Source organism: Felis catus, chromosome B3 (genome assembly GCF_018350175.1).
Source record: "Felis catus isolate Fca126 chromosome B3, F.catus_Fca126_mat1.0, whole genome shotgun sequence".
Lineage (NCBI taxonomy): Eukaryota > Metazoa > Chordata > Mammalia > Carnivora > Felidae > Felis > Felis catus.
In genome coordinates, this window is record NC_058373.1 from 19,101,094 (window position 1) to 19,128,351 (window position 27,258).

A 27,258-nucleotide genomic window follows, 5' to 3' on the forward strand; every position below is an offset into this window, starting at 1 on the left:
GAAAATTCATTTTCTTTTACTCTGTCCATTTCCCAGGAATTCCCCAAAATAACTATTACCTGAGTATTACTAGTTACTCAGGAGGCCTCTGCTTGTGGCTTAAATTATATGGGACTACACAGGATCTCATATGTTCTATACCCTCTTTTTAAAAAAAATAGGTCATTACCATTAGGTGGAAGTAGATAAGGTGTTCTTGTTTGGGACAGAATAAAATCAAGATCAAAGTCCTTTCTAAAATTACTATTAAAGTCCAGGACAACTTCTAACCACCCACTAGTCTCCCCTTCATCCCGGGAATTTTCCTCTTGAATGTGGATGTAAAGGTGAGGGTGTTTTCAAAGGAAAATCCCTTCCTTTTGGTGGAAATGTTACCATTGCTTTCTGATTCTACTCATCAGTTTGGCCCACCCACTTGTTCCTCTTGAGATAAGAATGAAATTCAAAAGACACGAAGAAAATGGATTAATAGTAAATCAAGTCAAATCGCTGATGGTTGAGAACCCCCCCCCATCCCTCATTTTGGGAGCATAAATGGTTCCCTAACTTTTCTTTGTGGGAAAAGCCTCTCATAAGCAACTTTGAATTCCTTTTATAATTAATGTAAAACTGCAGAGTTTCCATCAACTGAATAGTGAATTCCAGCACCAGGCAGGTGATATGGATAATTTGCCTTTGTAATGACATAGAATGTTTAATCAGATGACCATGGGTAAGTCTGGGCATCCAGATCCTGGGAAATGTTCTGATTTTTGACAGTGGTCTTTGAGGATTGTCTCCTGGGGCCATTGAGGCAAGACACAGATCCATCCATGGAGATCTGGCTTAAGACCTGGGGAGCTTTAGAACAGGACATAGAGGCGGGATGGTGGATGCAGAACCAGGAGAGCCCTAGAGGCCAGGAAAAACACAATCCAAGTGCTGTCATCCTGGAAAAGATGGAAAAACCCTAAGCATCCATGGGAACAGGCAGCAGGAGGGAGTCAGGCCATCAGTTGGACTGCCCCAGAGCATACACAGATGTGTAATGATTGGATACCAGATGATTAGCTCCATGGGAAGGGAATGGGGTGAGTAGGGGACGAGGAGACAGGGAACCATCAACTTTCAGGTCTCTTGGAGGCCAGCTCCACTAGCCTCACAGGGCACAGAAACAAATGCCTTCATGAAATTCATCCATTTCTAGCTGGCTTCCTTCCTAGGGGTGGTGCCAATCCCTATAAGCCCAGGAAACTGGTACAAAGTTCTAGTCTTAACACTTCTTGGCTTTCCGGAATGATGATCTCCAATGATGCTGGCATTTTAAATGCTTCTCATTGACGCCCAATCCTCAGGATGTAACTCAGTGCATGAACAGATCACAGACCCAGACTGGACTTTCTGAAGTGTAGAGGGGGTGCCTGTGTGGCTCAGTCAGTTGAGCGTCTGAGTTCAAATCAAGTCATGATCTCTCGGTTCATAGGTACGAGCCCCATGTTGGGCTCTGTGCTGACAGCTCAGAGCCTGGAGCCTGCTTCAGATTCTGTGTCTCCCTCTCTCTCTGCTCCTCCCCCATTCAATCTCTGTCTCTCTCTCTGTCTCTCTCTCAAAAATAAATAAACATAAAAAATTTTTTTAATAAAATGTAGAGGATTTTATTCCACAATCTTTGGAAATCCATAAGGATTCCTTTAGCTTCTTTCTGAAAGGCTATTTTTTTTGTCTCATATTGTTTTTTATTTATTGAAGTATAGTTGACATACAATATTATATTAGTTTTCTTTTTTTTTATGAAATTTATTGACAAATTGGTTTCCATACAACACCCAGTGCTCATCCCAAAAGGTGCCCTCCTCAATACCCATCACCCACCCTCTCCTCCCTCCCACCCCCCATCAACCCTCAGTTTGTTCTCAGTTTTTAACAGTCTCTTATGCTTTGGCTCTCTCCCACTCTAACCTCTTTTTTTTTTTTTCCTTCCCCTCCCCCATGGGTTCCTGTTAAGTTTCTCAGGATCCACATAAGAATGAAACCATATGGTATCTGTCTTTCTCTGTATGGCTTATTTCACTTAGCATCACACTCTCCAGTTCCATCCACGTTGCTACAAAAGGCCAGATTTCATTTTTTCTCATTGCCACGTAGTATTCCATTGTGTATATAAACCACAATTTCTTTATCCATTCATCAGTGGATGGACATTTAGGCTCTTTCCATAATTTGGCTATTGTTGAGAGTGCTGCTATGAACATTGGGGTACAAGTGGCCCTATGCATCAGTACTCCTGTATCCCTTGGGTAAATTCCTAGCAGTGCTATTGCTGGGTCATAGGGTAGGTCTATTTTTAATTTTCTGAGGAACCTCCACACTGCTTTCCAGAGCGGCTGCACCAATTTGCATTCCCACCAACAGTGCAAGAGGGTTCCCGTTTCTCCACATCCTCGCCAGCATCTATAGTCTCCTGATTTGTTCATTTTGGCCACTCTGACTGGCGTGAGGTGATACCTGAGTGTGGTTTTGATTTGTATTTCCCTGATAAGGAGCGACGCTGAACATCTTTTCATGTGCCTGTTGGCCATCCGGATGTCTTCTTTAGAGAAGTGTCTATTCATGTTTTCTGCCCATTTCTTCACTGGGTTATTTGTTTTTCGGGTGTGGAGTTTGGTGAGCTCTTTATAGATTTTGGATACTAGCCCTTTGTCCGATAGGTCATTTGCGAATATCTTTTCCCATTCCGTTGGTTGCCTTTTAGTTTTGTTGGTTGTTTCCTTTGCTGTGCAGAAGCTTTTTATCTTCATAAGGTCCCAGTAATTCACTTTTGCTTTTAATTCCCTTGCCTTTGGGATGTGTCGAGTAAGAGATTGCTACGGCTGAGGTCAGAGAGGTCTTTTCCTGCTTTCTCCTCTAAGGTTTTGATGGTTTCCTGTCTCACATTTAGGTCCTATATCCATTTTGAGTTTATTTTTGTGAATGGTGTGAGAAAGTGGTCTAGTTTCAACCTTCTGCATGTTGCTGTCCAGTTCTCCCAGCACCATTTGTTAAAGAGGCTGTCTTTTTTCCATTGGATGTTCTTTCCTGCTTTGTCAAAGATGAGTTGGCCATACGTTTGTGGGTCTAGTTCTGGGGTTTCTATTCTATTCCATTGGTCTATGTGTCTGTTTTTGTGCCAATACCATGCTGTCTTGATGATGACAGCTTTGTAGTAGAGGCTAAAGTCTGGGATTGTGATGCCTCCTGCTTTGATCTTCTTCTTCAAAATTCCTTTGGCTATTCAGGGCCTTTTGTGGTTCCATATGAATTTTAGGATTGCTTGTTCTAGTTTTGAGAAGAATGCTGGTGCAATTTTGATTGGGATTGCATTGAATGTGTAGATAGCTTTGGGTAGTATTGACATTTTGACAATATTTATTTTTCCAATCCATGAGCAGGGAATGTCTTTCCATTTCTTTAAATCTTCTTCAATTTCCTTCATAAGCTTTCTGTAGTTTTCAGCATACAGATCCTTTACATCTTTGGTTAGATTTATTCCTAGGTATTTTATGCTTCTTGGTGCAATTGTGAATGGGATCAGTTTCTTTATTTGTCTTTCTGTTGCTTCATTGTTAGTGTATAAGAATGCAACTGATTTCTGTACATTGATTTTGTATCCTGCAACTTTGCTGAATTCCTGTATCAGTTCTAGCAGACTTTTGGTGGAGTCTATCGGATTTTCCATGTATAATATCATGTCATCTGCAAAAAGCGAAAGCTTGACTTCATCTTTGCCAATTTTGATGCCTTTGATTTCCTTTTGTTGTCTGATTGCTGATGCTAGAACTTCCAGCACTATGTTAAACAGCAGCGGTGAGAGTGGGCATCCCTGTCGTGTTCCTGATCTCAGGGAAAAAGCTCTCAGTTTTTCCCCGTTGAGGATGATGTTAGCTGTGGGCTTTTCATAAATGGCTTTTATGATCTTTAAGTATGTTCCTTCTATCCCGACTTTCTCAAGGGTTTTTATTAAGAAAGGGTGCTGGATTTTGTCAAAGGCCTTTTCTGCATCGATTGACAGGATCATCTGGTTCTTCTCTTTTTTTTTTGTTAATGTGATGTATCACGTTGATTGATTTGCGAATGTTGAACCAGCCCTGCATCCCAGGAATGAATCCCACTTGATCATGGTGAATAATTCTTTTTATATGCCGTTGAATTCGATTTGCTAGTATCTTATTGAGAATTTTTGCATCCATATTCACCAGGGATATTGGCCTGTAGTTCTCTTTTTTGACTGGGTCTCTGTCTGGTTTAGGAATCAAAGTAATACTGGCTTCATAGAATGAGTCTGGAAGTTTTCCTTCCCTTTCTATTTCTTGGAATAGCTTGAGAAGGATAGGTATTATCTCTGCTTTAAACGTCTGTTAGAACTCCCCTGGGAAGCCATCTGGTCCTGGACTCTTATTTGTTGGGAGATTTTTGATAACCGATTCAATTTCTTCGCTGGTTATGGGTCTGTTCAAGCTTTCTATTTCCTCCTGATTGAGTTTTGGAAGAGTGTGGGTGTTCAGGAATTTGTCCATTTCTTCCAGGTTGTCCAATTTGTTGGCATATAATTTTTCATAGTATTCCCTGAGAATTGTTTGTATCTCTGAGGGATTGGTTGTCATAATTCCATTTTCATTCATGATTTTATCTATTTGGGTCATCTCCCTTTTCTTTTTGAGAAGCCTGGCTAGAGGTTTGTCAATTTTGTTTATTTTTTCAAAAAACCAACTCTTGGTTTCATTGATCTGCTCTACAGTTTTTTGAGATTCTATATTGTTTATTTCTGCTCTGATCTTTATTATTTCTCTTCTTCTGCTGGGTTTAGGCTGCCTTTGCTGTTCTGCTTCTAGTTCCTTTAGGTGTGCTGTTAGATTTTGTATTTGGGATTTTTCTTGTTTCTTGAGATAGGCCTGGATTGCAATGTATTTTCCTCTCAGGACTGCCTTCGCTGCGTCCCAAAGCGTTTGGATTGTTGTATTTTCATTTTCGTTTGTTTCCATATATTTTTTAATTTCTTCTCTAATTGCCTGGTTGACCCACTCATTCGTTAGTAGGGTGTTCTTTAACCTCCATGCTTTTGGAGGTTTTCCAGACTTTTTTCTGTGGTTGATTTCAAGCTTCATAGCATTGTGGTCTGAAAGTAAGCATGGTATAATTTCAATTCTTGTAAACTTATGAAGGACTGTTTTGTGACCCAGTATATGATCTATCTTGGAGAATGTTCCATGTGCACTCGAGAAGAAAGTATATTCTGTTGCTTTGGGATGCAGAGTTCTAAATATATCTGTCAAGTCCATCTGATCCAATGTCTCATTCAGGGCCCTTGTTTCTTTATTGACCGTGTGTCTAGATGATCTATCCATTTCTGTAAGTGGGGTGTTAAAGTCCCCTGCAATGACCACATTCTTATCAATAAGGTTGCTTATGTTTATGAGTAATTGTTTTATATATCTGGGGGCTCCGGTATTCAGCGCATAGACATTTATAATTGTTAGCTCTTCCTGATGGATAGACCCTGTAACTATTATATAATGTCCTTCTTCATCTCTTGTTACAGCCTTTAATTTAAAGTCTAGTTTGTCTGATATAAGTATGGCTACTCCAGCTTTCTTTTGGCTTCCAGTAGCATGATAAATAGTTCTCCATCCCCTCACTCTCAATCTAAAGGTGTCCTCAGGTCTAAAATGAGTCTCTTGTAGACAGCAAATAGATGGGTCTTGTTTTTTTATCCATTCTGATACCCTATGTCTTTTGGTTGGCGCATTTAATCCATTTACATTCAGTGTTATTATAGAAAGATACGGGTTTAGAGTCATTGTGATGTCTGTATGTTTTATGTTTGTAGTGATGTCTCTGGGACTTTGTCTCACAGGGTCCCCCTTAGGATCTCTTGTAGGGCTGGTTTAGTGGTGACAAATTCCTTCAGTTTTTGTTTGTTTGGAAAGACCTTTATCTCTCCTTCTATTCTAAATGACAGACTTGCTGGATAAAGGATTCTTGGCTGCATATTTTTTCTGTCTAGCACCCTGAGAATCTCGTGCCAATTCTTTCTGGCCTGCCAAGTTTCAAAAGAGAGATCAGTCACGAGTCTTATAGGTCTCCCTTTATATGTGAGGGCACTTTACCCCTTGCTGCTTTCAGAATTTTCTCTTTATCCTTGTATTTTGCCAGTTTCACTATGATATATCGTGCAGAAGATCGATTCAAGTTACGTCTGAAGGGAGTTCTCTGTGCCTCTTGGATTTCAATGCCTTTTTCCTTCCCCAGTTCAGGGAAGTTCTCAGCTATTATTTCTTCAAGTACCCCTTCAGCACCTTTCCCTCTCTCTTCCTCCTCTGGGATACCAATTATGCGTATAGTATTTCTTTTTAGTGTATCACTTAGTTTTCTCATTTTCCCCTCATACTCCTGGATTTTTATCTCTCTTTTTCTCAGCTTCCTCTTTTTCCATAACTTTATCTTCTAGTTCACCTATTCTCTCCTCTGCCTCTTCAAGCCGAGCTGTGGTGGTTTCCATTTTGTTATGCATTTCGTTTAAAGCGTTTTTCAGCTCCTCGTGACTGTTCCTTAGTCTCTTGATCTCTGTAGCAAGAGATTCTCTGCTGTCCTGTATACTGTTTTCAAGCCCAGCGATTAACTTTATGACTATTATTCTAAATTCACTTTCTGTTATATTATTTAAATCCTTTTTGATCAGCTCATTAGCTGTTGTTATTTCCTGGAGATTCTTCTGAGGGGAATTCTTCCGCTTGGTCATTTTGGCGTGGTGAGGACCTGCAGGGCACTTCTCCTGTGCTGTGGTGTATAACTGGAGTTGGTGGGCGGGGCCGCAGTCAGACCTGATGTCTGCCCCCAGCCCACCGCTGGGGCCACAGTCAGACTGGTGTGTGCCTTCTCTTCCCCTCTCCTAGGGGCGGGATTCACTGTGGGGTAGTGTGGCTCGTCTGGGCTACTTGCACACTGCCAGGCTTGTGATGCTGGGGATCTGGCGTATTAGCTGGGGTGGGTAGGCAAGGTGCACAGGGGCAGGAGGGGCAGGCTTAAATCGCTTCTCCTTAGGTGATCCACTTCAGGAGGGGCCCTGTGGCAGCGGGAGGGAGTCAGATCCGCTGCCGGAGGTTTGGCTCCGCAGAAGCACAGAGTTGGGTGTTTGCACGGAGGGAGCAAGTTCCCTGGCAGGAACCGGTTCTCTTTGGGATTTTGGCTGGGGGGTGGGCGGGGGAGATGGCGCTGGTGAGCGCCTTTGTTCCCCACCAAACTGAGCTCTGTTGTCAGGGGACTCAGCAGCTCTCCCTCCCTTTGTCCTTCAGTCTTCCCGCTTTCCGAGCAGAGCTGTTCACTTATGACCTCCCAGACGCTAAGTCACGCTTGTTGTCGGAACACAGTCAGTCAGGCCCCTCCGCTTTTGCCAGCCAGACTCGGGGGCTCTGCTTGACCGGCGAGCCGCCCCTCCGCCCCGGCTCCCTCCCGCCAGTCCGTGGAGTGCGCACCGCCTCGCCGCCCTTCCTACCCTCTTCTGTGGGCCTCTCGTCTGCGTTTGGCTCCGGTGACTCCGTTCTGCTAATCCTCTGGCGGTTTTCTGGGTTATTTAGGCAGGTGTAGGTGGAATCTAAGTGATCAGCAGGACGTGCGGTGAGCCCAGCGTCCTCCTAAGCTGCCATCTTGCAAACCTCTCTGAAAGGCTATTTTCATTGCAGATTCCACATCAAGCAATTGGCTTCCAATGACCTTTTCTTCACCTTCTATCTCCCCTCCTTCTTTCTCCCCTGTCTTCTTTCCTACATCACCCCACCCCACCCCCACCCCCCACTCTCTCTCTCATTTTCAGATTCCCCTGGATAAAGTCATCCAAAGATTGTTCATAAAACAGAACTCCAGAAGTTTCTAAACTATCATTAAGTCACATGCCTTCATTTTATTTTATTTATTATTATTTTTAATGTTTGTTTATTTTTGAGAGAGACAAAGTGTGAGCAAAGGAGAGGCAGAGAGAGAGGGAGACACAGAATCCAAAGCAGGTTCTGAGCCATCAGCACAGAGCCCCACGCAGGGCTCAAACTCACAAACTGTGAGATCATGACCTGAGCTGATGTCATACACTTAACCGACTGAGCCATGCAGGCATCCCAACATGCTTTCATTTTAAAGGAGGAAATTAGGGTACAAATCATGAACACAGAGCAAATAGTGCTCTGTCTCAGCCAAACCCATTTTTAAAACGAGCATACAAGCCAAATGCAAAGTCAGATATTAAAATTGTCTTCAAAAATGTTATCACACTGGTGACACATTATGGTGAGTGAAGTGTGGTGTGTAGCGTTTGAGACAGGGACAGGAAAGAACATGAAGTCAAATAAGCCTCAAATGACTGTTGTTTTGATGATGGAATTTGCAAGGTAAAAATATCAGAGACTTGAAAATTATAGTATTCCAGATGAAAGACTTTAAGTAGCAAAAGAATATTCATTATTATAATAAAGAGGGTAGAAATAATACAATATAGTAGGTTATCAATGTTTGTTGAACAAATGATCAGAAATTCAAGTTAGAGTGAGCTATGGTTTCTAACTAATTATGATCACAAAGCATAGCTCAATCAAGTGGGCAACACACAAAGGATATTTCATGCAACATGTTCACAGGTGATCTGACGAGAAAAAATCCTGTCTCCCTTTTCTCAGGGAGCTACCGAAGGATGTATTCCACAAAAATGAGGGAATAAGCCAAGAAAGAGAAAGGTGTGGGTTCAAGGAAATGAGATCCAATGAAGAAGAAGGTAAAGAAAATTTATAAGACAGTGACAAAGAATCAGAGATCAATGGCTGTGCAGCAGGCTTCAAGAACTGTCTGTGGAAATTGGTGCAGGGTGGGGCATTGAGGCAGGACGGGTCTCTGACGCCATGGCCCGAGGGAGCTGACTGGCATCTGCATGTGGGAGCCGATTGTTAAATATTCGGGAATTTTGCAAGCCAATTGTTAAACATAGCCATTATATAAATGAATAATTGAATAAATCATACTAAAGATGAAGGTAATAAATATCCAAAATGCAATTCTTTCTAATTATTTTTACTTCATTTTACTAATATATATGTTCTTGAGGTTATTTGGTTTTCTGCACTTAGATGGTAGAAAGGTATTGTAGATGCAATTACACGTTCCCCCAGATCTGTGTTCAGTGATGTCACATTAAGTAGGTTGAAATTGGCCAGGGTGGGAATATTTGCACTATGGAAATTGGCAAAAGCTGCAAATCAGGCCTTGATTTACTGTTTTGATTGTCTGTACTTACAAAAATAATGAAGAAATGGTTAACCATGCAGATTAAACTTTAAAGTGTATTATGTTTGAAGTTTCCTTCAAACATAAGAAAGCAGGGAAAAAAAGCAAGGAAATACTTATTCTTCCAGCATTTGAAAACTAATATTTATTGCAGCAAAAAAGTTGCTCAAATCATTTGAACAAAATAAATGAAGTTCCAAGAAAAGTTCATTGTTGTTCCACTTTTGTCTTACTTGTTAACATAAATGAAAACATCAATTGACCATCATGTAAGAACATTTATTATGGATACATAAGAGTTCAGCAAAAAGCAGTGAAAGCACTCTATGAGAACAGACATTATAATAAAGAGTATTGCATATTGTACTATTAGATGAAAATTGTAAGTTCGATGTTACATATTCTGTATGTCAGTTGCCATGCACTTTGGCCCACGTCAAGCAAGCTACCTTGCAGAGCTGCTGAGAGAGGTAACCTGGAGCAGGTGGCCCCAGTCTGCTGGTCCGCCTTCTTTGCCTTGCAGTTACATGTGTAAATATGCATAGACTGTTAGCATGCACATAGACTGTGCCGTGTTTATAGAATTTTTACAACGAGGCAGGCACTATTCTTATGATCCTTCATTTACAGATGTGGGAACTGAGACTCCCAGTGGTTCATATGCCCCACAAAGTCATACAGCATAAGCTCGCTTCCCCACACAGCCCTGCAAGAATCATGCCCCACAAAGCTATCTACCGCCCCAGGGTTGGGTTGGGGGTCTGGAGGTGACCAGGAGTGTGGAAGAGCACTCCCTGCCCACCCAAAAGGTTCTCTGTTCACCTAACGACATCATCTTCTGCTCTGTGTGATGGCGGCAGTCCTACCCACTGCGTGCTTTCCCTGAGAAAATAAGTTAAAGCAGGGCCCCTCTCTGTCCCCAACCTGCCTTCACAGTCTTTGTGTGAGAAAGTCCCTGCATCTTTAAGACCCTTTAAAACATGTATCTGTCTTTGGGTGGTTATTTCTAGAATTCGGGCCTTTGAAATTCCAATCAATTTACAAAACTTGTTTTATGTTTCATGCATCTCACTCATTCATTCTACACATGGTAGTCTTTCCACCCAGAGAAGAAGCTTGCAGCCAGTCTTGAAACACAGGCCTTTCCCACACACCTTACCAGGGCCCCACAACCTTCGTGACAGACCGGGGGGGACACACGGAACACCAGGGAGATCTTGGGGTTACACCCAACTAGGTCAGGGAACACATAGCACAGCAGAAGCACAGATGGACAGGCTCACAGACATCTACCCACTTTCAGGATTGGATGGGCCAGGCAGCCTCCAGCGTGCCTCGTCTGGCCACGTTCCAGCAGTCCAGGCAGAGTCACCTGCAGCCACAGATCAACTCCAGAGCCTTCCCTGAATCCCATTAAGGCTGATAAATCAACATCTGACTCTGGCCAGATGAAGCCCCCCTCCTGCACTGTTTGCAGGAAGAACTACAGACTTTGTGCCCAATGCTTTTCATTTTTGTCTGTGTCAAGCCAATGCTCATCTTACTGAGGCCTAATTTGTGCAGTGACTGGTGCCAGGACACCCTGGAAAGCCCTGATCAGGAGTACCCTCCCATGAGCCAGGGTGGCCCTTTTCCATACTACAAGGGTATCAAAAATCAGACTGTATTGCTTTTCTGTGTGCTCAGAGGAGTGACGCCTGGGGATGGCCACCACCAGTTCAGACTCCTTGCATACACCTGCGTCCACCTTGCTGCTATTTGCCGATCTCAGCTAGCATCTAGCTCCCGTCCGAACAAGGAAAGCCAGGTCTCATGGTAGGAGACCAAATCCCATACACCAGTTCATGAAACTAAAGAAGAAAGTAAAAAAGCAAGTGGAAAACTCATTGTAAGAACAATCACTGGTGACAACACTAAGTTGTTATGGGATTTGGGATTTATGCCAGTTGAGCTGAAAAAGGCAAGTTAGCTGAGGTGCAGTGGAGAGCTACAATCTGAACACAGACCAAGACTGAAATGAGTGAATTACATGATCTTGAACCAACCACACTTAGTATAGGGCTGGGCACATAGTTAGTGCTCAATAAATGTTAGCCAATGTTTTTGCCTATTTGTTATTATTATTAATATTTAAATTTATGTACAAATTGACTTTAACTTGATGTACAGTCCTATGAGTTTTCATCCATGTGTAGATGCGTGTAACTGCCACCAGTAGGTTATGGAAAATTCCACCACCCCAAACAACTCCCTGGTGCTGTCTCACTACAGTCAAATTCTTCCTCTACGCCAGCCCCAGGAAACCATTCACCTGTTTTCCATCTCTGTAGTTTTACCTCTATGTTATCAATATCGATTTGGACTATAGGGCACCTTCTGAGACTGGTTTCTTCCACTCAGCACAATGCCTTTGAAACATTTATGTTGCCATGTGTTATCAATAGTTCATTCCTTCTGACTGCAGAGTAAGTAGGGTTCTATGGTATACATGTCCATAGTTTGTCAATTCATCCATCCAAAAATACTGGGGTTCTTTCACTTTGGGGCAGTTACGAAGATTGTTTCTAGAAGGATTCATGAGTAGGTTTTTGTGTGAGAGTGTTTCCATTTTTCCAGAACAAATACCTAGGAGTGAGATTGTTGGGTCACATGATCAGCAGGCGATCACATTTGTAAGAGACTGACAAATTATCGTCCAGAATAGCCAGATTCTCATCAGCAATGTATGAGAGTGCTTGTTGCCACATTCTTGCTAGTACTTTGTATTATCACTGCTTTTCATTAAAACCATTCTAGTAGGGGCGCTTGGTTGGCTCAGTCGGTTAAGCGTCCGACTTCGGCTCAGGTCACGATCTCGCGGTCCGTGAGTTCGAGCCCCGAGTGGGGCTCTGGGCTGATGGCTCAGAGCCTGGAGCCTGCTTCCGATTCTGTGTCTCCCGCTCTCTCTGACCCTCCCCCATTCATGCTCTGTCTCTCTCTGTCTCAAAAATAAATAAACTTAAAAAAAAAACAAACAACATTCTAGTAGGTGTGGAGCGGTACCTTAGGGTGGTTTAAATCTGCGTTTCTCTAGTGCCTAATGATATTGAGCATCTTTTTATGTGCCTATTTGCTATCCTTATATCTTCTTGGGGGAAGTGTATATTCAAATATTTTGCTCAGTTTTAAAATTGGGTCATTTATTTTCTGACAGCTGAATTTTGAAAGTTCTTTATGTATTCTGGATATAAGTCCTTGATCTAAAAAATGATTCGTAAATATTTTCTCCCAGCGTGTGGCTTGTCTTTTTATTTTCTTTAAATAGTGCCTTTTGTAGAGCAAAAGGTTTTAAATTTGATGAAATTCAATTTATGAAATTTTTCTTTTATCCATCCATCATCTTGTTGATGTCATATATAAGAACTTTTTGCCTCACCCAAAGCCATAAAGATGTTCTCCCATTGTCCCTAAGAGTTTCATAGTTTTCCATGATCTATTTTGAGTTAATTTTTTATAGGGTACGAGGTCAAGGATTTTTTGGTTGTTAAGGATTCTTGTTTTTGTTTTGTTTTTGTTTTTGCTTATGGATGTCCAATTGTTCTGTTAGCCAATATTAACACAAATTTTTACTCCCTCTTTTTTGACCCCCCCTTTATATCAGTTTTTCTTTCTTTGTAAATTGAAGGTCATTTTTCTTACCTCAAATAAGAAGATATATATGTGAAAGGGACTAGCCCCGTGCCTGGTATGTGGTTCATGGAAAATTAAATAAATAAATACTGGTTTAAAAATACACACCCACTCCTAGAAAAAAAAAAAATGGAAACAAGGCCAAATGTTAAGATCCATCACCTGATATTAAATTCTAGAATCACAAGATCACATTTGCAGGTCTAACTCAGCCACTAAAGACCAGTCATCACTGTCTCCAAGGGGCCTCTATGGAGACCCTTCCAGAGAAGAACATCCTTGCCTTCCTGTAGAAAGGAAGCTGGTGCCTTGTCCACTTCAGTTAGTGGTCAGACAGGCTCACCGTTAAAATGCAATGACCTCAGCCGAAGTGGAAAGTTGTCCTCGTAAGTTGCGGCAGGGGGCGTGCGTGCGGGCGCGCAGAGATGTGCGCACACGCGTGGGACGTGTACGAACCCCACGCCTTCTGGGCGGACTACAGACCCACGGACTCTGCCAGTGCAGACCCCTCATGGGAGCTGTCTTCCTGTGAACGATTTACCCCGATGACTTCAAGACCACAGAACTCATCCAACAAAGGAGCTCATTTACTTTCTGACATGGTTAATGTCCTGATTTAATGACCCTCTTATATCACACTCAGCACCCTAAATTATAGGGCAGCCCGGGCAATTACGCTGCGGGATCTCAGACTGCACCTCTCCGGAGAGCTGCAGCGTGGTTGTCACAAGCTGCCTTCCAGTGCTCCAGTGAGCGGCGGGAGGGGCTTCCAGCCTGCCATGGGCCGCAGGCCTCTGTCCCATTAAAGTAATTGTTTGCACCTCCTTCTTACCCGGATCGCGGTCTCCCGGGATTTTCAGCCACAGGAAATATTCTGAACATAAAACTGCACGTGTGAAAGACTAAAAAATGGCTTTCTTGTTATGACCAAAGAAGCAGAGTCCATGTTTCTTGACTGTGTATTCAAGGGGAAAAAATCCCGTCTTCCTGGCATGCTCCGAACTGTCTGTGTTATGAAAGCTCATTTTCCATAATGACCCTTGGGGATGAAAGCAGTTATGGCAAGGAGTTCAGAAACCAGAGTCCCCGGACTTGCTCAGAGCACTGCCAGGCACAGAGCACTGCCAATTAATTAGGCAGGTTTAGCGCCCAGCGAAAATGCTCTCAGATGGGTTTAAGAGATTTTTGTATCCCTGGCATTAACTGTAAGGTTAATGCAAGGTAGAAAGGTAAAAATCCGATGTCCAGGACCCACATTCAAGGGCTTACATCCAAGAAAACTTATGATGACTTATAGGTCCACACATTCTAAGAAGCATTTCTTAGCCTTGATCTACTGTTTATTCAGTAAATAATGAATTTCGAGGAAATGAAACAGTTGAAAACATAAATTGTCCCTGAAAAGAAAATTCACTTTGAAAACTAATGTCACACTCTAAAACTTAGACTCCACTTTATAAATATGAGAAATAAAATAATCTGTGTTTTGATGAGACAAAATAGGGAATGACAGGTTATAGAAATTAGCATTCAGAACAAGAAGAAATAGCTGAAAATCCTGTAATTATATCAATTTGGCTCACTAAAAATAGATCAGGTGGAAAGGAGAGCCCTCTTGAGAGAGAGACATTGCAGGCGGGTAACAAGGGGACTGGATTTTCTGTTCCAAACACTGCTTCACTCTGTCCTGAGTCCTCGAACTCCTGATGTGACTCTAGAAAGGGGTGTGTCGCCACTTTGGGGGAAAAGATTCTTAGGAAGTCATAGAAAGGGAAATAACAATGGCTATTGTCTTCCTTAGGGCATTGCAACCATTCTGGGCTTCATCTCACTCCCACCTGAGATGAATTAATCCCTGACAGCCCTCAGTTTCCTCATGTGTACGATGGGAATAAAAATTCCTGTCTTAAAAGAGTTGTTGTAGGCACTAACTGACGGAAGATCTGTGAGGCTTTTAGCAAAGACTGCTTTGACATAGGGTGAAGATTCAACAAAATTTAGCTAGTATCATTGTCATGGTTATTTGACGATACTTGAAGATGTTCAAATCAGGAGATTTTACATTGTTTCATGAACTGATGACTGACCCAATTAGCGGCAAACCCTCTCTTCCTTCTCCTTCTCTTCCTCCTTCCCTCTTCCTCCTCCTTCTCCCTCTCTCCCTCTCTCCCTCTCTCCCTCTCTCCCTCTCTCTCTCTCTCTCTCTCTCACACACACACACACACACACACCACATAGAACTGAATTTAATTATAAGTTATTAAGCATTAGAATGCCTGGTTTCTTTTGGGCTCGTAATTATAAAACAATAGTAATTACTTTAAAATAATAATAATTATTACTGTATGGCACTGAAGTCAAGTACTGGTGGAATTTATAAGGAACATGAGTGAGCTACTCTGAGATTCATAGACAGCTGTGTTTGCTCTAAAGGAAAAAGGAGCTGTGGAAAGAAAGAAACAAAAAAGACATTCAAGGCAAAGTATAAGGGGAGAAATAGTAGGTAATGTATTCTCTCTTCTATTCTGACCTGATGGACTAGGGGGACCCAGGCCATTCCCTCCAGCTGGCAATGGAAGGAAAGCCTGGCTCACAGGGGCAATATAGAAACCTTAATAGAAAACACCCCTCAGCCCTGTGGAACTAAGGCCTACTATAGTCGATAGCATGTAATACAAAACACATTTGTCATTTTCCCTTATATCTAAATAAATAAATGTCCAGGGGGAAGGGGAAGCTTACTACAGTAATCAGATTTGGTGATGTGTCTCGAGAAAGAATGCACACCCAAGGACTGGCACGGAAGATGTGGACAGCAACCAGCCAAGTGAAACAACCAGAAAAGACCCACCACATTGGGACAGGGTGGAAAATGGCAGATGGTGTGGGCAATGGAACCAAATGAATCCCCTGAGAATTATATCATTTTCATCAGATTGAGTCATTGTGGGAAGATTTGGGGGAACAAATCAAACTCCATTACTTAAGGGAGCATTCAGGGCTAAAGTCACAGTTTTATAGGTTGGATGTGAAAATTCATAAAACCAAGGTCGGGTTTTAGACGCCACGTTTCTGAATGATTTGGGAGCAACACCTTCCCTTGGAGACGCATGGCAGAGGAGGGAGGCGTCTGTTGGAGAGGCTCTTGATGTCCATAGCGGCACGTGAAAAACAAGGGATGGAGCGAGAATCACTGCCCATCTAGGAAGGTAGCCAAGCTTATCTGTTCTGAGGTTGTTGACTAGATTCTGAATTTCACTCCTTCTGCAGGGCACCAAAGGGCCTGGATTATTTCTAACAAGGATTCCAAGAACATCCTAGGTTAGTTCTGGGGGCTAGAGTCACGTGGCTTCCCCGGGTATGAAATTCACAGAGTTAGGAGAATATTTCAACACTTCTTTCTCCCCTCTATGTCCTATATGTCTCTATCTTCACAGATGCTAAATTTCTAAGCCCATGCAACCTCTCAAAATGGCAGCATTTAACTCTGTAGGTCCTTTCATTTAACTGAAAGCTCAATCCCACCCCTGGTAAATTGGGAAAGTAAAGTTAAATAAGCAAGGAAAAGAAAGTCGAATTTCTCAAAGTGTCAGGGAGCATGGAAGAAATGAACATAAGTGTTTTGCTTTTATCTGCTTTTGATATATCACAAATATTCAGGATCAAATAGCATTCATAGAGAAAAACATTAACAGCAGTTACTCACCTGTAAGGACTTTTTCACAAATAAATAAAATCAATCTAGCAAGAGTTGTTTTTATTTTTTTAATTTAAATTCAAGTTAGTTAACATACAGTGTAATCTTGGCTACAGGAGTAGGACGCATTGATTCATCTCTACATATGACACCCAGGGCTCATCCCAACAAGTGCCCTCCTTAATGCCCATCACCCATTTAACCCATCCTCCCACCCACCTCCCCTTAAGCAACCCTCAGCTTTTTCTCTGTATTTAAGAGTCTCTTCTGTTTTTCCTCCCTCTCTGTTTTTATCTTATTTTTCTTTTCCTTCCCCTATGTTCATCTGTTGTGCAAGTGTTGTTTTTAGAAGCAACTGATTCCCACAAATTTTAATAACTTTCTCTTTTACAAATCTCAGGCCCTAAATTAAATAGAAAACAGAACTATAGAATATTAGAAAATAGGGGTGCCTGGCTGGCTCAGTTGGAAAAGCATGTGACTCTTGGTCTTGGGGTTGGAAGTTCGAGCCCCATGTGAGATACAGAGATTACTTAGGTAATAAATAAAACTTTAAAAATATATTAGAAAATAAAAATACTAAGTATATATCATAAACTATATAATACAGCTAAAACAGTACTCTGAGGAAGTTTCATAGCCTCAGGTACTTAATAAAGTATGCACTTAAAAATATTAGGGAGAGGGGCGCCTGGGTGGCGCAGTCAGTAAAGCGTCCGACTTCATCCAGGTCACGATCTCGCGGTCCGCGTCGGGCTCTGGGCTGATGGCTCAGAGCCTGGAGCCTGTTTCCGATTCTGTGTCTCCCTCTCTCTCTGCCCCTCCCCCGTTCATGCTCTGTCTCTCTCTGTCCCAAAAATAAATAAACGTTGAAAAAAAATTTAAAAAAAATATTAGGGAGAAAGCAATAAAATAAGTCTGAAGACATTTCAGGGACATAAATAGTAAAAATAAAAGGAGATAAGAGGAAAATGTGGTCCAACCACCAAATAAGTCTAAGAGATGCCTCACACCCCAAGGAAAAAGGAGTAAACTAAATATTATTAAATAAAAAATTTCAATTTTAAATAAAATAATTTACCAAATGGAGGGAAAAGGACAAAACCACTAGAAGAAAGAAAAATATAAAAACAGGGAAAATTCTCAGCTACAAGGGAAAATTTTGAAATAATAAATGACTTCCCTGCCCAGTTCTACAAAAGTAAACGTGAAAACCTCTATGATTTTCCAACAAAATATAATTACTAAAAATAGAAACCAGAAGAGATAGAAATAGAAACAAAATGACTTGCATCGTAGATAGTTTACAAGTTATCAAAAGTTACTTTCCAGAAAACAGTCCAGTTGGTATTGTAAATGGATTCTACCAAACATCCAAAGTACAGATACTTACAGTGCTCTTTAAACTGCCGTGGATCGGGAAGAAAGAAGGAAAGCTTCCAAACTACTTTTTATTTCAGAATTTTTTATTTGAAATACTTTTAGATTTATGGAAGAGTTGCCAAAGTAGTAGAAAAAGTTCCATATAGCCTTCTCCTAGCATCCCCTAATGTTAATGTTTTATATAATCAGAGTATATTTGTCAAAACTAGTTAACTAACATGGGTATAAAACTATAAACTAAGGACTTTATTTGGATTTCACCAGCTTTTCTCAGTAATGGCCATTTTTTTAAATTCCAGAATCCAATCTAAGATACTGTGTGGGCATTTAACAATTTATTTTTATGAGGCAAAAATTAGATATTGATAACAAGATGTGAAAACATGTCCCAAAGGAAAGATATAGATTAATTTCACTCACAAACATAGCTCCAAAATGTCTAAATAATCCAACCATGTTTTAAAAGAAAAATATACCGTAGCCAGATGGAGTTTGATCCAAGATGTGAGTATGTTCCAATTTAGATAATCTATTAACATAACACAAAGTAGGTCAAAGGACAAAAGTCAAATTAATTTATCTATAGCTTTGGGAAAGGCATTTATTAATTTCAACAGAATTCATAATTTAACATTTTTTAACAACTTTATAAAATAGACACTGGTGCTCACAATTTTTAGACACACACACAGCAAGCATTTTGCTTAAAGACAAAAAAAACATTGGCAGTATTTCTATTGAAGTCAAGAAAGAGATACAATTACTACAGTTATGAAAAACTGCACTGGAATTACTAGCCAATTTAATAATGTAATTAGACAAAAGAAACAGAATGCAAAAAAAAATTGAGAAGGTAGTAAATTTTTCATTATTTGCAGATGACAGAATAGTATGCCTCAAACAAACACATACACATTCACATACATACACAAGAGAAAAAACTATTACAAACAAGGGAATTTAGTAAGATGGCTGGTGAAAAAATTATTAAGAAAATTAATAGCTTTCTCATGTGAAAGCAATTACTCATTAGAAAATAAAATGGAAGTAAAGGTTAGAAAAAAGGATAGAAATGGAATGTCTGGAATCATACCTCATAATAAATGTGCAGGTGCTGTATAAAGAAATTTTAGGGATGCCTGGGTGGCTCAGTCAGTTAAGTGGCTGACTCTTGGTTTCAGCTCAGGTCATCATCTCACAGTTTCATGAGTTCGAACCTCACATGGGGCTCCAAGCTGACAGTGCGGAGCCTGCTTGGGATTCTCTGTCTCCCTCTCTCTGCCCCTCCCCCAATTGCTCTATCTCTGTTTCTCTCAAAATAAACAAATAAACTTTAAAAAGAAGAAAATTTAAATGATATTAATGGTCATAAGAGAAGATTTTAAAGTGAGAGACATTACCTTATCGCGTAGGAAAAAAATGTAAAGATTTATAAAGATGGTAATTTCCTTCAATTAATGTGATCTCAATAAAAATACCAACTAGATCTCCATAGCTTTTTTTTTTCATTCTTAGATTTTATTTTAAGTTACCCCTACACCCAGTGTGGGGCTCGAACTTACAACCCTGAGATCAAGAGTTGCACGCTCCACTTGACTGAGCCAGCCAGGCTCTCTACATTTTTTTTCAACTGCACAAGCTAATGCTGAATTCACATAGAAAAATAAATAAGCATTTGATTATTTCCAGAAAAACTGTTAAAACTCAAGAGCAATGAGAGGGAATCTGCCCTACCACATGTTAAAATATTATAAAGCTGTAGTTTGGTTTTTGCACACGAATGGGCAAAACGCAATGGAACTGTGTAATGAGTACAGAAACAGGCTAAATGCATATGGGAACTTGGCATATGATCAAAACTGGATTTCAAATCAGTGAGTAAAAGGGTAGATGATTCAAAAGTAGAGTTGGGGCATGGCATAGCTATCTGCAAAATACAATATGGAAATCCTTATCTCATTCCATTGAACCAAAAACTTCTAGATGGACAAAAGATTTAAACACATACAAGATGAAACTGCTGACATATTAGAATAAAACTCAGGAACATTTGAAAGAAATACCCTTGGATGAATGGGTAAAAATAATGTGGTCTATACAAACAATGGAATATTATCCAGTTTTAAAAAAGAAAGAAATCTTGACATATGCAATAACATGGATGAACCTGGAGGACATTATACTAAGTGACATAAACCAGGCACAGAGAAACAAATGTAGTATGATTTCATTTACATGAGGTATCTAAAATAGTCCAATTCAAAGAGTAGAATGGTGTTTTCCAGGGACTGTGGGGAAAGGGATATGGGAAATTGCTAATGAATGGGTATGAAATTTCTGTTATGCAACATGAATAAGTTCTGGAGATCTCGACAGCAGTGTGCCTATAGATAACAGTGGTGTATTGTACACTTAACAATCTGTTCAGAGGGTAGATCTCATGTTAAGTGTTCTTACCACAATAAAGAAAAAGAACTAAAACACAGAAATTATAGCATAGCATAGCATAAAAAGACATAAAGTAATTATTATGTATACTAAATAAATAGACGAATAAATACCTTTGAGTGTTTTTAGAAGGTCTTTCAACACAAGATATAATATCCTGACATAATAAGGGCAATGAATCTGACCACACAATTTTGTTTAGGAAAACTTATCATAAACAGAATCAAAAAAGAAATGACAATCAGGGGGAAATACTTGTTACAGATAAGATAGGAAAGTGGCTGATTTCCATAAAATGGAATGATCTGTTGAGATTCAAAAAAAAAAAAAAGAAAAGAAAAAAAGAAAATAAAGAATTAACAAAGAAATAAGTAAGGCTATTTTCCTGTAAAAAGGAATATAAATGGCTGCCCAACCTTAGTGATAACTAAATAAATTTTACTTGATTTAGAAGAGTAAAACTTCTACTTTTCACAATGGCAATGATACAAAAGGTGTTTTTTTTTTAATTTTTTTTAATGTTTATTTATTTTTGAGACAGAGAGAGACAGAGCATGAATGGGGGAGGGTCAGAGAGAGGGAGACACAGAATCTGAAGCAGGCTCCAGGCTCTGAGCTGTCAGCACAGAGCCCGACGTGGGACACAAACTCACGGACCGTGAGATCATGACCTGAGCCGAAGTCGGACACTTAACCGACTGAGCCACCCAGGCGCCCCGATATAAAATGTTTAAATTTCACACTACTGTGATGAAGCGGGCCTCCCGTTCAGCAGCCACAACAGGTACAGCTTCTCAAGAGGCAAATTTGGCACCATCAACCCTTTGACTCAGTTGACCTAGGACTGTATCCTTCATTAAACTCACAGAGGAGTGCCAAGACTCACTTAGAAGGAGGTGCACAGCAACAAAATTTGGTCCAAACCACCTAAATGGCCATTGGTTAGAAGACAGATGAAGTCAACTATGGTACATCCAGACAAAGGAACACAACACAGTTGTGTAAATGAATGAGGAAAAGGCAAAAATAATGAGATTATTTTTACAGATTTACAGATGTTTACAGATGTACAGATTTACAGATGTTTACAGATTATTACCTATAAAGTAAAATGGTATTTATTTATTTTTTTATTTTACTTATTTACATTTGGCTTGAAGTAAAATGGTTTTTATAGAGCAAGGTAGTGCACACGAACCCCCGTAGTGTTGGACAAGATCTGGTTCTAAGCAGCATTAGTAGGTTCAAAGGTCTGGGTTTTATTACTATGCTTAATACTATATACACTCCTTATAGGTCCTATCATACCTACCAAGTATTGTGCAATAAGAGCTGTCTTTTGGAAATGAGGTGGCTCTGGGGTTTCAACGTCAGTAGTAGTCACACAGGTTCTGAGTTCGGAATCCTGGGCTGGCCTCTCAGACCGGCGGCTTTGGGCAAGGCATGCCCCCCTCCATGCCTTTGTTTCCACATCTGTAAAGTGGTCTTAATAACTGTACCTACCATATAAGAGTGTCGAGGGGAGGAACTGAACTGAACACAATATCCTTCCTGCACAGAGAAAGAACATGTAAGAGTCAGGCATTCTTGCAGCGAAGGAATGACCTACAAAAAGCGAGAGGCAGAAGTGGGTGAGGGGCCACTCCCTTTGGTGTTGTAGGTGGGGAAGAAGCACATTTTGTGAACTCCTGGAATACTTACGCCCACATAAGTTGGGCAATAATGACTCCTCTGGAGAGAAGAAATCAACTGAGTATTTAGGACAGGATGGAGACTTGCCTTTCATGGTACAGTCTGACTTTCTCCCCGCCATGTGTATGAATTCCTTTTTTAATTAAAAAACAAATCTTGCATTAAGCCAGTACTAAGCTGAAAGTTTTTCTGCTTTGGCTAAGAGGGATTCCACATGCCCACAGCCTTTCTCTCTGCCCACTGATGCTTAAGCTATCAGTAATCATGGAGCTTGATGTCATGCCAGTTCCCAGTGGTGTTGACAGACTCCGGCTCAAAAGTCCCTTTATTAGACCTTGTCCCTCAGTAAAGCTTGCAAATTGCTCTGATCTTAGCAGACAAAACCATCGCTCATTCTCTGAATCTCTGAGCATCCTACACAATAACGTAAGAATTGGCGAAAATTACCCGAGATAAAGCGTCCTTTAGAACATCAAAGTCCCTGATTTCCAGGCTGTAGGCTGCAGGTATGCGACAGTCCTGACAGGCCAGGTGGACGGCAGAGATAAAGCAAAAAGTGAAATTCTCCAGCCAGGGTGCCCGAGTTGGATTTGGTGCTGGGTTCTCTGCGAAGGGGATTAATGTTATCCTCGGAGGCGTGAGCACATTTTGCTTTTACCTTCAAACCCAGGTAATCAGCAGAGGATAACAATCAGCGAATGAAGCCTTTAAACCCAGTGCAAGCTGCAAAGTCTTCCTCCTGCCGGGTTTAATTTTGGACTGGGTCATTTCAAATTGTGTGCACATATTTTATTTCCCATGTTTTGACTAAATTCTTTGTTTCTAACTTAATTTATGACAAGAGCATCTTTCTCTTGTTGTTTTTAGGAGCAAGAGCAGCCCATGCCTGCATTTTTTTTTTAATGTTTATTTATTTTTGAGAGAGAGAGAGCGTGAGTGGGGGAGGAGCAGAGAGAGAGAGGGAGACACAGAATCTGAAGCAGGCTCCAGGCTCCGAGCTGTCAGCCCAGAGCCTGATGCGGGGCCCAAACCCACAGACTGTGACATCATGACCTGAGCCAAAGTTGGACGCTTAACCAACTGAGCGACCCAGGCGCCCCTGCCTGCGTTTTTGAAGATGGGTCCTGGCAAACTTACCATTTCACACAGTTGACATAAATATTGTACGTAAATACAGCCAAGGTGGAAGTTTACATATTTCCCCAAATACAAGCACATTCAGTCTAAAACCAGCAAGATAAGTTAGAAGTTTAGATATCTTCTTAGAGGAAAGTGATGGTGTCTTACAACTCACAGAGAAGTTGCCCAGCTTGACCACTGAGCTCTAGCTGTCTCCCTGGAAAGGAGAGATTTTACCACATAACAGAAAGAAATGTGAAGCTTTTTATATTTAACAGCTGGATTATTGGCTTTACCTTGACTATTTAAGCATTAGGAGTTCTGTTCATAAAAATAAACTCAAGTCATGGAATCGAATATGCCCTTGTTCCTTTAAGGTAGATTATGGGAAACTAACAAGAAAGAGGTCAGTAATGTGGACATAATAACTGAAGGTTCTGGTAAAAACTTAGACGTGAAAAAAAATTGTTGCTGAGTTCAAAGTAATGTGGATGTAAGTAGAGTTTGTAAATGTCACTGATCCACCATAGCCCTGGAACAGTGGGTTTTTTTTTTTGTTTTTTTTTTTTTTTAATTTTTTTTTCAACGTTTATTTATTTTTGGGACAGAGAGAGACAGAGCATGAACGGGGGAGGGGCAGAGAGAGAGGGAGACACAGAATCGGAAACAGGCTCCAGGCTCCGAGCCATCAGCCCAGAGCCTGACGCGGGGCTCGAACTCACGGACCGCGAGATCGTGACCTGGCTGAAGTCGGACGCTTAACCGACTGCACCACCCAGGCGCCCCTGGAACAGTGTTTTTAAGGGAAGCAGAATATAATTCAAATAATTCCAGGGCCATGGTCTCTGGCTCAGGAAATTTAATAATATATAGAATTTATCGTTTAGAGAAATGTTTCTTGAATCTGGAAGCAACTGAAATGTATGTGGATCAGTCTGTGGGGAAACGCTGTGAAGTAGAACAGACAGCAAGATGACATGTGTCTGAGAGCACAGTTAGAAAGCGTAAGGCCCAACGAATGAAATAGAAGGATTCCCGAAAAGTCGAGTCCAAACCTGCACATTTAGTGGAGCACAGCCTTCCGAAGCCACCTCCTCAGGAGGCTGGACACCCACTCTCACAATGAAGCTTTGGAATATTCTTGGAAGGGCTGATTAATACACCTCATCAAAAAAGTGGTTTCATTCCTTTCTTAAGATTGCAAGATTTTCTTTTCTTTTTTTTAAATTTTATTTATTTGGTGGGGGGGGGGGCGGTGCAGAGAAAGAGGGAGAGACAGAAAGAATCCCAAGCAAGCTTTGTGCTGTCAGCTCAGAGCCCGACTCAGGGCTTGATCTCACGAACTCTGAGATCATGACCTGAGCCAAAATCAAGAGTCAGACGTTTCACCAACTGAACCACCCAGGCGTCCCTAGATCACAAGGTTTTCTTAAATAAAAAAATGACATTACCAACTCACAATTATTTTTTTCACCATATCTGAATGATTTTACACCTGTTTTCAAACATCAACATCACCCTCAAAGAACAAATATTGTCACCCTTGAGAAAAATCAAAATCATGCAGCGTCAGCCCTGAACCATCCAGTCACATGTTAGACAGAGCTGGATGGCTGGAATGAAGCATTGGTCCCCTGAAGAGCCCGCTCCTCTCAAGACAGCATCGGTTGTTTGTGTGACGGCAATGTGTTTTCTACACGTCAGTGTCATGGCTTCTATTGACACCTGTGCGCTATGTGGTCCACACCCTGAATGCTACCCCCATGTCAGGTCTCTGGAATCTGATCTAGTGAAGGGCTGAAGGCCTTGGAATCTGGACAGGATGTACTGGTATCTTGCCTCACCCAAGCCATACTTCACCATTCCAAAGGTCATTTAGAGCTACTGTCCCAAGGTGATATGGAGTCACTTAAGAGGGTTCCCTCTACTGACCTAGTCTGGCTCCTGAAGGGCTCAGGTCGCAGTTGCCTGATTCTGGCAGCTGAGGAAGTCCCTTCAGCATCACCAAGGGAAGCAAGGGAAAGAGGTGAGAAGGGTGAGCAGACAGCTGAACATGACCTTGTGCTTCACAACCTTCTCAAGTAGCAGAAGCTCAGACACACCAAAACCCTCCAATTGTGTATTTCAGAAAGACAGCAGGGCACCAGGAATTACAAGGCAGCTCAATTTTTGGTTCATGGTTAGGTTCAGTTCAAGACCCCAAAGAGAATAACTTTTTATTCACCTAAAATATCTCAACCCAGGGGCAACCCAGGGGCAACCCATGTTGAGCGTCCAACTTTGGCTCAGGTCATGATCTTACTGCTCATGGGTTTGAGCCCCACATTGGGCTCTGTGCTGACAGCTCAGAGCCTGGAGCCTGCTTCAGATTCCATGTCTCTCTCTTTCTCTGCACCTTCCCTGCTCACTCTCTCTCTCTCTCTCTCTCAAAAATAAATAAACATTAAAAAATTTTTTAAATAAGATCTTTATTAAAAAAAAGATATCTCAACCCAATGAACAAACAACAAAATGACATATTTTTCAACTTAGAAGCCATCCATTTTTAATGAAGTGGCCTCACTTAGAAATAGCTTCTCTGTCCTCACCTCCGGGAACCGACATTTAAGAATGCTCTGCAGTGTGTTCCGATACGGTTAAGGCATATGCACATTTGGGATCTTAAACTTTAAAAAAAAAATTTAATGTTTTTATTTATTTTTGAGACAGAGACAAAGTATGAGCAGGGGAGGAGCAGAGAGGGAGACACAGAATCTGAAGCAGGCTCCAGGCTCTGAGCTGTCAGCACAGAGCCTGACACAGGGCTTGAACCCACGGAGTGTGAGATCATGACCTGAGCTGAAGTTGGACGCTTAACCGACTGAGCCACCCAGGTGTCCCTAAACTTATTTTTAAAAAGAGAAGAGAGTGAGTCCCTTCAGGCAGGTGAGTCAAGTTGGGGGAGCACTGGACAGGGCAGAGGCACATCAAGTGCTCAGCTACGCTTCATGAGCAGTCATCATTATGATGCTTTATAAGTCACCCATGCTTCATATCCCCGGTTGCACCTGTTACTATTGTTTTCAAAGGTAATAAAGAGAAAAAAGTAAATGTCTTCAGTTGGTCAAAAAGAAAACTTTGATACACACACACACACACACACACACACACACGCTGAAAATTATTCAGTCACAGAAAAGAAGGCATTCTGCCATTGGAGACCAGCACGGATGGAATTTAAGGGCATTATCCTAAGTGAACTAAGTCAGACAGAGAAAGACAAATACCATATTACCTCACCGATACGTGGGACTTAAAAACAACAACCACAAAACCTCCAGAACTTATAGATGCAGAGAACAGATGGGTAGTTGCCAGAGGAGAGGGCTGGGGGGTGGGCAAAATGAGCGAAGGTGATCAAAGTTACAAACTTCCAGTGAGAAAACAAATGATTCCTGGGGGTGGAATGTACTTCATGGTACTCTAGCTAATAATACTGTGTTGCATATTTGAAAGTTGCTAAGAGGGTCGTTCTTAGAAGTTCTTACCACAAGAGAAAAATTTGTAACTGTATATGGTGATGGATGTTATAAAAATTGTTTTTTCAACTTTTAATGCTTCAATTTATGAAAGAAGCTTTTTTTAATGTTTTTTAATTTATCTTTGAGAGAGAGAAACAACACAAGCAGGGGAGGGGCAGAAAGAGAGAGTGAGAGACGGTGGGGGGGGGGGGGGGCGGGGGGAGACACAGAATCCAAACCAGGCTCCAGGCTGTGAGCTTTCAGCACAGAGCCCAACACACAGGGCTCGAGCCCACGAACAGTGAGCCGAAGTCAGACACTTAACCAACTGAGTCACCCAGGCGCCCCAAAAGTTAAAAAAATTAAGTAAAGGTTGTTATTTACTAAGAGCCTATACTCACCAGGCACATGATCACCAAACACACCTCTGCTCTGCACTGACAGGTGCTATGTTACCGTTGTACATAAGTA